At 36.7% G+C, this 13,364-nt stretch overlaps 1 pseudogene; it reads right to left on the bottom strand.

Moving 5' to 3' along the window:
- The window catches only part of LOC107596095 (carbamoyl-phosphate synthase [ammonia], mitochondrial-like), a 45,425-nt pseudogene that overhangs the window by 20,404 nt on the left and 11,657 nt on the right, over positions 1 to 13,364 (bottom strand).

The following is a 13,364-nucleotide window of genomic DNA, read 5'->3' as shown; positions in this document are numbered from 1 at the left end:
TCTCAGTAATTCTTGAACAGTGAACTCTCAAGTGTTGGCTATGTGTCTATCCAGAATGTCTTTTATTTGGGGTATGTCATTTATGTCCGCCTTGCCAAAATATGGGCAACTTAAAAAAAGATAATATATTTTTAAAAAAAGCAAAGCTGAATTTTCATCAGCCATTAGTCCAGTCTTTAGTGTAACATAATGCTTTATAAATATTCTAATATGCCGATTTGGTGCTTAAGAAACATTTCTTATTATTATCGCAATTGACAAAAGTTGTGCTGCGTCACTTTTTTAGGATTCTTTGATAAATAGAGTTCAAAAGATCAAACAAACAGAATTTATTTCAAACAGAAGTTTTTTCTAATAATGTAAATGTCTTTACTGCCACTTTTCAGAAATGTAACGCATCCTGGCTGAATTAAAGTATTCATTTGTTTACAAAAACACCTTACTGACCTCAAACCTTTGAACAGTAGTGTAGTTACTATTTACATGGTGCAAACAAGACCCACATTAGTCTTTGCAACATGTAGTTGTTCATCTACCAATAACAGTGAAAATGACTATTTAGATAAACTTTCTTTACTGCCTAATTGATGCACTTAAGAAATCTTAAAATTTTTGCTTTCATTGTGCGTGCTGTAAATGCACATCCTGTTCTGTTTTTCAAATTAAGTGACTAAATCTAGACTGAGTCTAAATTATTGTCTGTAATAATCTACACCATGACAAAATTATTTTGTCAGCTATATCACCCTGCAGCCCAAGACTGGTTGCCCACTGAAGCTAAGCAGGGTTGAGCCTGGTCAGTACCTGGATGGGAGACCTCCTGGGAAAACTAGGTTGCTGCTGGAAGAGGTGTTAGTGAGGCCAGCAGGAGGTGCTCACCCTGTGGTCTGTGTGGGTCCTAACGCCCCAGTGTAGTGATGGGGACACTATACTGACAAAAAGCACCGTCTTTCGGATGAGACATTAAATCGAGGTCCCGACTCTCTGTGGTTGTTAAAAATCCCAGGATGTCTTTGGAAAAGAGTAGGGGTGTAACCCCGGCATCCTGGCCAAATTCGCCCATTGGCCTCTGACCATCATGGCCTCCTAACCATCCCCATATCTGCTGTTTGGCTTCATCACACTGTCTCCTCTCCACCAATAAGCTGGTGTGTGGTGGGCATTCTTGCGCAATATGGCTGCCATAACATGAACAATAAATACTGGCCTTGCCCATACAATCAGATTTTAAATCAAGTATTAGCCACTTTACAATTTTTATTTTTTTTGCATGGCATTTTCAGAAATGGGACCATATCATAACAATGTCCTTGTCAAATATGAAAGTGAATAATACCTTTCAGTTGCTTAAAGGCACCAGGTGCACGGGCTGAATTTTGACCTCTCACCTCCTGCTGTGTGATGTCCAGGATGCGCTCATCAAAGTCCGTACTGACCGTCTCCGGGTTATGGTTCACCACGACTGTATGCTTGCCCATCTGTCTGAGGGCACGAATGCTTGACACGGCACACCAGTCAAACTCCACACTGCTGCCTGTGGGAAAGTAGAGAGAAACGCTGCCCTGACCCACTCTTGCACTAATTGTTCATTAAAACTAATGAAGATAATACATGAATGGGTTGGTGTGAAATGAAAATCAGAGGATGATTATGGTAAAAAAAAAAAAAGAGTTGAGCTCACCAATGTGAAACGGACCACAACCCACAATCGTGATACCATGATCCTTAAAATCCAAGTCATGCTCCTGTTGAGAAGGACAGAACAAATTGGGTTGATCCTCACACATCAGCCACAAGCTCCAATCTCCACAATGAATAGTTTAGTTTTTTTTTTTATGCCACAAGCGCCAATTTCCACAATGAATTTCAAAATTGTATTAACTTATTTATATTTTATTTATAGATTTCTTTTTTATTTTAACTTGTTTTATTTTATTTTAATTTTATTTATGCCACAAGCTCCAATTTCCACAATTTAATTCCTTTATTTTTTTCCATTCCTTTTTTGAATTTAGGATTAAATAATTTTTTTACTTATTTATTTATTAAATCCACCTTATTGTTTTCTGTATTGTGCGTTTAAGTACTCTAATGTATGTGATTTGGCAATATTGCAAATGTTAACATTCATGCTGATAAAGCTTCCCTTCAATTTTTCTTGTGTACTAAAATTGTCTAGAAAAATTGTGCTACTATGAAAAGTCTAGCCAGGGAACAATGAGAAAAAAAAGCCCAACACTTGGTTTACCTGACCATGGTAAGTGCAATACAAATAGTTGGTGTATTCAGCAGCAAGTGTATCGATCTGAAAGTAAGCACAAAAACCATTTATCACAAAGTAAATGTCATAATAACCACTGTATCTCAATCATAAACAGATATTTCTGCCAATGGGTTCAAACCTGTTTGACCCGAGGTCTGATGTTCTGGTTGACCCTGAGTGTCCGAGCTTCTCCCTCTGAGATGTCCAGAGCCTGGTCAACCTGTCGGTCTGAGAAACCATCCATCTTGGCCTTCAGAAGTAGCTCTCTCGACACTGTGGCACTGAGGTTGGAAACCACATTAAGAAACTCATCAAGACACAAATGCGCTGACCCCAAAAGTTAGCAGAATATTAACTATTTATTGTTGATCTGTACTGCTTGGTTACATAGCGTTTTCGGAGCCGTTTTTAATTAAAAAAAATGTGTTACTTTTTTGGTAAATACATGCAAAATCATTAGAGGAAAAATGTTTTTAAGATAAATAGCAAACTGTGGACCTTTGATCATCAGAGAGTTCAAGCTTCAGTGCACATGGAAGGAAAGAAAATCTCAAAAAAGAAAAATCCTGGCTAAAGATGCTTAATACTTATTTTAAAATCAATACAACATTTGAACAAACATCAAAGAGAAATGGAATCAAAACTTGTGGATTTTTCTTCTTTAATATTCATGTTTTACAAGCTCTACATGGACATAAAACAATTCAGGTGATTAAAACATATGTTAAACTTTTTGATCTATATTAATGTAAAAAACAGTAGCTCTAAAATTCTTTAATGATTTTTTTTTTTTTTTTATGTATACAGCAAGCCTTCAGTATATGTACTGGTCCTGGTTTAAATCTGGCCCTTGTTTATTAAAGTAAAGAGCATTAAAACCAGCATGGGACAGCAGGAGTGTGAGACCATAGTAGAGTGTCAGTCGCAATGGACAGAGACAACCAGTCCTCACTATCCCACGCACCAAATGTGAGACTTCATACTGTGCTTAAAAAGGTCAGCGCTCACCTGAAAGTAGTCTATTGGTCAAATATCAGAGTTTCAGTAACTAAAAACCTGAAGCTTCAGTCTTAAATTTTTGCTCGAGCTCAGGTTATGCTCTAGACGGGGGTTATGTTTTTAAGCTACATTCTGAGCAAGCATATTTGAAGGCATTATCAGAATATGGCTTGAGTGAATCTGAGAAGCAGGCAAACTGCTGGAAATTGGTTGCCAGGAACAACTAGTCAATTATACACTTCGGTGGTCATTATGCAAAAATATTTGACCGCAGACTATTGCAGCTGACCAAACAGAATCAAGATCCTGTATAATAATGCATAATTAAGTTACGATTTTGCATAAACAAAGCATATTTATAGAACCCTTAAGTTATTTTGCATTGTAGCATTATTTTTATTACAGTTAAAACTATTTTTCATCACAAATTACAAAGTGTACAGACATTTTATTTATTTTGGAATACAGTCATTTTTAATGTTTTTATAGTAATACAATGAATACTTGTCATACTGTATATAATAATAATATTGAATAAATTATATAATTGTATATAATTATAATAACTTATATAATTGCGATGCGATGTGACACAATAAAATAAAATAAAATAATTTTCAACAAGCAAAATATTCATTATTTATATCTACTGATTTTGGTGTGAAATGACCAGGACATGACCTTGGCAGGTAATATGATATTTACTCATGATATTCACCCAACTTTAATACATACAAGTTCTTTCTGACTATTACCAATAATATTGTTTTAAAAAATAATACATTATAGAAAAAGTGGTAATTAATGTTTTAATTTTGGCTGCTGTGTGTTTATTTGATCTTAGTTTGGAGGTCAAGTGGTCTGCAGTTTTGTCTGTTAATATCAGTTATGAGTGTCCGAATTTAATTGTTAACTTCTCTCACCTGTTATACTGACCCAGGAGCTGCTCCATCTCAGTAATGTGCTTCAGTTTGTGCAGGAACCATTTGTCTATGGCAGTGAGGTCATGGATCTGATCAACGGTCACACCACTGTGCAGGGCCTTGAGAAACAAAACAATCAACATAATGCCTCAAATCAGCAGATGATACAATAAATAGCATAAACATAAACACGCTTTTCTAATGAATGACTGTGGTCTACAAGAAATTGTTTGGTCATTGTTAAATGAGAAATAATGGCTCTTGATTGTTGGCTGTTAGTCTGTGGTGTCCCTTGAATACAGAGCAGAGGCCAATGAGCTTTAACTGGCTGTTGCTGTAGCGCTGTGCGGGGGTGGGGGGGCTCCTGGCCAATCAGGACACAGCACTTAATAGCCTGTCTGCTTAATAGGAGGCATAACTTGCTCTGAATGAAATGATGTGCCTGGAGACTAACATCAAACTCCAGTACTACAAGCAAGACTAACCTTGAGAGTTATTGATGTGTCATGTCTTGATAGGATTTGCCCTATTATTCCTTAATAAATCTGCCAACATCAACGTGTTCATTTGGCACTCACGACACATTTTTTTGATGAAAAGTAGGTTGTTTTCTCTTTAGGCACACAGGTCATTTTAATTTTTAATGAATGCCCAGGAGATACGGAGGGGTCTTGCATCACCCTGAAGGAGTTTGTTTTGCAAAAATGGCTGGCTGACTGTACACTACCCTACTAATGCACAGCTAATGCACCAAGGCTGCATTTATTTGAACAAAAATATAGTAGTCAAGTCAAGTCAAGTCACCTTTATTTATATAGCGCTTTTAACAATACAGATTGTGACAAAGCAACTGAACAGCATTAATTAGGAAAATAGTGTCAATAATGCAAAATGACAATAGTAAACACTCATTTTTCAGTTAAAGACAGTTCATCATTGAATTCAGTGATGTCAACATCCAGCTCAGTTCAGTTTAAATAATATCTTTGCAATCAAGTCAACGATATCGCTGGAAATGAAGTGTCCCCAACTAAGCAAGCCAGAGGCAACAGCGGCAAGGAACCAAAACTCCATCAGTGACAGAATGGAGAAAAAACCTTGGGAGAAACCAGGCTCAGGCGGGGGGCCAGTTCTCCTCTGACCAGACGAACCAGCAGAAAAAAAGTGCTTTTTAAAGTGCTTTTGCTTTCGCCTAGAAACACACAGCGTCTCCCTGACTAAAATAGTAATATTTTTTAAATATCATTACAATTTAAATTAAGAGTTTTCTATTTCAGCCATTACTCAGTGTCACATGACATGACCCTTCAAAAAAAAAATCATTCTAATGTCCTTATTTGGTGCTCAAGAAACATTTATTTTTATTATCAATGTTGAAAACAGTTGGGCTGCCTAATAGTTTTGTGAAAACTTGTTTTTTCAGGATTCTTCAATATAAAGTTCAAAAGAACAGCATTTATTTGACATAGAAATCTTTGGTAACATAAATATCTTTACAGCAATTTTGATCAATTTAATGCATCGCTGCTGAATAAAAGATAAAAGTTTTAATTTCTTCCAAAAAAAAAAAGTCTTACTGACCCCAAACTTGAATGGTAGTGTATATACACTATCTAACCTGAACACAAAGGTTTAGGACGGATGTAAAAACTGCTGTCTCATTGATTTATAAATCATGAGCCTGAATTAAACATGGCTGTTACATTGATTTGAACACAATCAGAATCTATCATCTAGACTCTAATGCACTTCTCTGAATGCTCTGGGTCATATACCTGGGTGAGGGAGAAGATACGAGTACTTGAAGGCAGAGAGAGCTCTCATTGAAGGTCTCGCTGCTCTGCCCAAGCTCTTTTCAGAGGCAGACGTGGTACATAGCCGTCCACTGAGGGGTGGCACATCCGCAAAGCCTTCTGGATGCTCTCCTCGAAGGTTCGGCCAACTGTCATGACCTGTGAGAGAATAAGAGGGAAAAAAATTAAGAGGATGGAGACAGAAGTCTTTCTATTTCTGTAAATCAACAGCACTGAATTAACTGTGATACAGACTTAAATAGAATAGGCAATGAAGAATCAAAATCATAATTTGGCCCTGGATTAGTCGCCATGGCATCTCGCACCTCTCCAACGCTCTTCATGGCACTGTCGATCTCCCAAGACATCCCGTGAAAGCGGTCCAGATCCCAGCGAGGTATTTTGGTGACAATGTAATCCAAACTGGGCTCGAAACAGGCCATGGCCTGCTCCGACACTGCATTCTTTATGTCTTGCAATGGAATGCCCAGTGCTAGTTTAGCAGCAACAAATGCTAGCAGATACCTAATGAGAAAGAGTCAGAAAGTAGCCAGGTTATGATGAATAATGTTTTCAGCAATAATAGAACAATAGTAACTGTAATTTATTATCATTAAAGGTGAACAATTAAATTTCAGGGAGAGCAAATTGTGACTTTTTGTGATTTCATTTCCCACGTGTCTCTCCCGGAGTTTCAGAAAAGATCTCAACAGTGACTCAACCATGTTCCAATTTGTCAAGATACCAAAAATACCAAAGATCTCCAAGACCAAACTAAGTAATGATATTTATAACCTCTATTCTCATACTGTATATCAACCATTATCTCATTTGTGACTATTTGTATTTCTACAAAATAATTTAATAAACATTTGAGAAAGTAAAAAATTAATAAACTTAAACTTATTCATTTTAGATTATAATAATCTTAAATAAATAATGTAATTTTCCTCTTGCGATTTAGAAAAGACTACTAAACCAGTTTAAAGAACTATGCTTTCCAAAAAAAAAAACCTCCATAATGATTTTTAGAAGAAAAAAAGAATAATTGCCCCACAAGGTATTAAAACTATTTTTTTTAACCTCTTCATACTGATCTTTTCATAAGACAACAATATCTGTTCTGTTTATTCCACACAATTTGTTTGTCTACTTACAGTACAAAGCGTGTGGCATCGATGCTTTCTAAGGATATGGATTCATTTCACACTGAACAGACAGAGTAGTGGGTGGGTGTTTTTTAGAGTCTGGCTCTCAACATTCACAGAACTTTGGCTGCAGTCAGTTCTCAACATTTTGGTAAAAAAAAAAATCCAAAACCAACGGCGGTGTGAAACTGACACCTTCAGCTGATCACAGAGAAACGTCTGTTTAGCAGGTAAAACTCTAACCAAGCCAAAAAATGTACACTCTTAAATCTGTACCATGCAGCATTAAATGAACTCAAATGCAATGCAGTGTGGTCCCTAAAGACATAAACAACTACCCATAATGCCTGCATGCCTGTATACTTACAAAATACTGACATTAAATAACACTGTGAGGTTGTGCAGATCTCATCCTGTGGCTTTGGATGCCAGTGCTGAGCTTCTGGAGAGACGGGCATTCACCTCAATGATACAGTACTCCAGAGAGGACGGATGCAGGACATACTGGATGTTACACTCTCCCACAATGCCCAGATGACGCACTACTTTAATAGCGGTCTCTCTGAGCATGTGGTACTCATTGGACAGAGTCTGGCTGGGTGCAACCACGATGGAGTCACCTTTGGGATGACCAGAAAGGGCTATTAACTGAAGCTCTTGAGGATTTACAATGCATGTCCTCATGTGATGTAACTGGTATTTCAATTCACATGGCTTTATGGGTTATGAATATATGCATGCATGTATGAATGTATGTATGGAGGGATCAATGACAAATGACGTCAAAGACAATGAAAAGCAGAAGTCCTTTGAAAATCTAGTTTAGCACACATATACCATGTTCTTAAAAATATGTTTGATTTAAAAAAAAAAAAAAGAAGAAGAAATTCTCAAAAACAGTTTTGATTTAATGACTACATTAAAACAGGTCAATTAACGCAACCATTGAGGTAAAAAGTAATAAAATGCTTTCCTTACACCCTGTATACATGCAAGTCTTGATCAAGATTTTCTAAATGATTTAATTTTCATTTCTTTTTCCTTTTTTTCTGTTATATTGATATAAAAAGATTTTATTAAAGAATTAAATGTAAATATATTTCAAATATTATAATATATATATATACTGTATATTTAAAAAATGTCATTTTCAAAAAATGTATTATTTAAACCTTAACCCATTAGTTTCTGAATAATGTAACAAAATAATGAGCATTACAACACTAACCTGCAAGCAAGATTATATTCTACAAAGACAGTGGTACCTGTATAGATGCACAGAGGGTCAAAGTTCTCCATATTGCAGACAGTGACACAGTTATCAGCAACATCTCTAACCACCTCATATTCCACTTCCTTCCAGCCCAGCAGGGACTTTTCCACCAGGATCTGGCTGCTCATGGCCAGAACCTGTAACAGAACAGAGCAAGAGTGAACGGACTTAACCCCCTTTCATCATGCCAAATCATCTCAAAAGCAGCCATATCAAGAGGAATCAAATTGTCCTTGATCTTCTAGTTAAAAGACTGTGCTATGAACACATACCATAACTTTCTGAATACAACTTCATACCCAGTGAAAAATAAGCATTTATTGAGACTCTAGCTGCAAAAATTTGGGTAAATATATATTATGGCATCTTACATCAAACATTAAACAACCTTTAATAAAAATCTCTCTGTTCAGGAACATTCAGCGTTTTAAGCCCTATACCTGATCATAAAGCAGATCGTTTTTAAATTCAGAGCGTCAGAATTAATGAGATTAATTAACATCATGTTATGTCATGTTTTATAGTGCTTACCTTCCGAGCAGTGTCCTCTAGCTTCTCTCTATTAGCACACACGCCTGATCCAAGGCCACCCAGGACATAAGCTGATCTCAACATGACGTACTGATGATCATCTTTGTCTGGAAGGTGGCAGATGCCTTAAAGGCAGCAGATGAGATTGGCTACCCTGTCAACCAACAAATATCTATTATTAGTGTCCAAATGTAGCATCTACATTGAAGTTTTTGGAATCCTAACTTTGAGCAGTGCCAAATTTAGTAAATGTTCAACTCACCGTTTTAACAGCGATACTGGGAGCAATCTTTTCGTTGATCTCCATTAGTTTATCTGAAAAGAGTTGCCGGTCCTCAGTGGCCGTAATGGACTCCACAGGTGTGCCCAAAACTTGCACTCCATACTTCTGCAGAATGCCACTCTGAAAGAGCTTCACCCCTGACACAATGGACAGGAACATAATGCAGCATCAATCAAGCCTTTCAGTGTTGGTGACTTAAGTTTGATGCTGAATGCTCACCGCAGTTGAGAGCCATCTGTCCTCCAATGGAGAGCAGGTTGCCATCGGGTCGCTCTACTTTGATCACCTCCATCACAAACTCAGGAGTGATGGGCAGGAAGTACACGGAGTCTGCCTGATTTGTGCCAAACTTGTTAGTTTGTACCGAGGCAATGTTGGGGTTAATCAGCACCACTTTTAGGTTTTGCTCCTGTAGACAGAAACAAGAAACACTGCTGTGAGCAAGAACCCCTGTACTGTTGCTTCAGACACGACATGACTCTGGAAAATGTACAACTCTTTTTTCTGGAAAACTTGCAATAAAAAATAATTATAATAATAAACAATCATATATCACATCACATACAATAATGTTGTTATTGTTACCTAAAACAAAAAATTATTAAAAATAATATTTGTAATGAAATAAAAACTGAAATAAAACATAAAAAATATTACATTAAAAAAGAACTTAAAAACGTTTTTTAATTGATTTTAATCAAAATATGGCATTGTGTGCATGTTACTAACAGCCCTTAAGATCTCCCGCTGTTGTATTTTGGATGCTTATGTGCTAGTGTCCCAACTAGCCTAACCAGCAAGACTTCCATGGTTAACCAGCTTCACCACAAAAGCATTTTTGCTGGTGAACAATGCATCTAAGGATAGTACATCAGCAACAAACTAGCATAAACTAGCTTACTATACACCATTGTGAATATGCTGGTCTAAATATGTTTCGTCAGCAAGATGTGTTCAAAAAGAGTCTATTTGCTGCTGATGGTAAAATAAATAAATAAGTCAGGGCAAACATGTCTGCGGAAAGGTGGTACTTGGATGATCAGATTTGATCAGAGGTGGTACTTGGATGGGTCCAAAAAGGACTGAACAAGGTCACTGAAAAGAGGCACAACCAGCAGAGAGAAATTAACAAAACTTCTCACCTTCATAGCTTTGACAGCCTGGGATCCTGAGTAGTCAAACTCTCCCGCCTGACCGATGGACAGGCCTCCAGATCCCAGCACCAGCACTTTGGACACCTGGGTAAAACGAAGACAACAGACAACAGTATCTATCTGTATCTGTACTGAACACAATGAGATGACTTCCAACTTATGTAGTTTGTCTCCCCCACCTGGATTCTCTGAGGAACAACAGGTTTCTTTGGCACAGATGCGCTGCTCCCCTCCTTTCCCTTCCTTATCAGAGAGATGAAAGCATCAAACAGCAACTATAAAAGACAATTGAAGAAAGTTCTCAAGTTCACTGGCTGGTTTTTAATGAAATAATCAGCACCCTGTTGTGTAGGGCAGCCATGTATGAATCCCTACAGAGGGTTCAACACAACATGATCAAGAGAGAACATTCAGCCATGAAAAATAGAAAGATCAGACTTTTCACGATCCTCTGACAGTGCTGCAGTACCTCTGTGTCTGTGGGTCCTCCCTTGGCCTCGGGGTGGAACTGTGCTGTGAACACTGGCTTGGTACTACACATAATGCCCTGAAAGAGAAGAAGAGAAAACAGTGTTAGACTTTAACCCAGATTCCTCTAAAAACAAAACAAAGGTTTTAACAAATATAAATCTTTTCTAAACAGCCTAAGAGTTCATTAGCGATAACGACAGATGCCATCAAACCAATGTTGAGGTATGTTACTTTAACAGTGAAATGCATTATTTAAAAAGCTTCTAGGATCTTGTTTAATTGGATTAATTTTTTCTCCAGGCAGTCACAGTTCAAGCAAAAGTTCACCCAACAATGAAGAACTTTTCATTACTTATGATGTTTTTTTATGTCATTATATAGAAAAGCCAACCCAAAAATTAACATTTTCACCCAAATTCCATGGAAGAGATAAAGTCATACAGGTTTAGAATGACATAAAGGTGGTTAAATTGTGAAAAATTAAATCCAGACCTCACTGGTTCCATCATTTGCATTGATGAAGAGAGGACTCCAGCCTGGAGGAAGGGATTCACTGTCTATGCCATACCCATGATTCTGAGCTGTGTGATGAAGGCTTGGCCCGTCATCACGTTCACAACTGGCTGGTGTTGGCCCCTGTACAAAATGAGAACAAATTTTTTAAATTAGTCTAAGGACACAAATGACAAAAGTTAAGCTTTCTCTTCTTCTGCCAGAGTATTTTTGCATTGTATTTCATTCCCAGACCCACATTAAAACAAATTTGAAATATAATCAGTAAATTATGGTCTATAATATATACCATAAAGTATGTTGTATAATAATTATTTGTACCTGTTTCCCATTGGTAGTTTATAAGAGCTGTGATTTAAATCCCCATACAAAATACCAAACACTGGCTGAGGACGGTCACTTTCCAGCACCTGACGGTCATAATGATGGCAGGATTAAAGATGAACATAGTGTGACAATTTATTGATTTTCAAATATCCATATTAGTTAGTGCGGCTGAATTTAATATTTTTTTCACTTATTTTCGAATGTCAATAGTCAATTTCAACTGCTGTTCGCAACCCATTTTACTTCTGTAATATGACATTTTTCCAAGATAAAACACATAAAAAATGTTTTACTATTGGTTACCAGTATGGCCTAACTGATGTCAGCAGTAAATGTCATTTCAGATGAAAGATTTTTTTTCTTTTCTTTTCTTTTTTGGAATAACATGCACAGATGAATTGTTCATCATAAAGACAATGCTATCTTTCATTCTGTACCTTGCAGACATTTTGAATCCGGGTCTTCACCAGTGAAGGATCTCCTGGTGCGTTGGAGATGAAGAGACTGTCATACTCCAAACTCATCAGGTCTTGGTCCCATGGCACTAAATGCACCTCTTCTCCATGCTAGGATATAAAAATGAAAAGTCTTGAAATATGACAAGCTATATTACTTATTGTTTCCACATTTTTCTAGGAAAAGACCACAACCACAATTCCTTACCTTGACAAGTAGTCGTATAATATTGTGCTTGATTCCACAGTCAACAGCAACCACTTTGATAGGATTGCCTTTCCAAAACACTTGAATATTCTTAGAGCAGGAAAGGACATGGTGAACACTCAATGCACAGCAAATTGACCAAGTATGCTGGTTACCTTGGTTGAGACGAGATTTCTCTGGTTTGGGTCTGTGATCTCCACTGACTATCCATCAAATTCAATCTTCCCCAAAACGGTACCCTTATTAGATGAAAAATAATAGGAACCTTCAGATGTATTTAAAGCATCATTTTGGACAAAATGCATACTTCAAATAGTGTAAATGCTGACCTTGTCTCTAATGCAAGCTGCAAGCACAGCAAAAAAGATATGCTTTAAATACTTACTGTAGAAGTGAGTAGCAGTAAGAGTATATGGAAACCCACCTTCTCCTCTTCAAGCCACTGTGCCAGTGATTTCACAGCGTTCCATTGACTGTACTCAGGACTGTAGTCCTGAACCAGTAGTCCTGACACCTTCCGACAACAAATATATGGAAACAAACCATCACTACTACAGATAAAGGTTGAATATACACTCATTAACACTAATACATTAATAATTAAGATTTTTAAATGTTTTATAGACTTTTTTTAATATAAGAAGTCTCTTAGTGAATAAAAAAATACAGCAATATTGTGAAAAGCATTACGATTTAAAATAACTGTTTTCTATTGGAATATCTGATTTTTGAAGTTATTTTATCTGACACTGAAGATTGGAGTAATGGCAGGTGAAAATTCTACTTTGCCATCACAGAAATAAATTGCATTTTAAAATATATTAATATATAAAACTGTTATTTGAAATGTTAATATGACTGTTTTTACTGTATTTTTGATCTAATAAATGCAAGCCTTGGTGAGCATAAGACTTCTTTCAAAATCATTTTAATTATTCCAAACTTTTGACAAGTAATGTATATTTACATTTATGTATTTGGCAGATGATTTTATCTAAAAGTGACTTATACTGCATTCAAGGT

The sequence above is a fragment of the Sinocyclocheilus grahami genome, unplaced genomic scaffold (genome assembly GCF_001515645.1).
Source record: "Sinocyclocheilus grahami isolate Dianchi unplaced genomic scaffold, SAMN03320097.WGS_v1.1 scaffold214.1, whole genome shotgun sequence".
NCBI classification, from domain to species: domain Eukaryota; kingdom Metazoa; phylum Chordata; class Actinopteri; order Cypriniformes; family Cyprinidae; genus Sinocyclocheilus; species Sinocyclocheilus grahami.
Note: the sequence above shows the minus strand (reverse complement) of the source record. Positions and strands in the feature narration are given on the sequence as shown.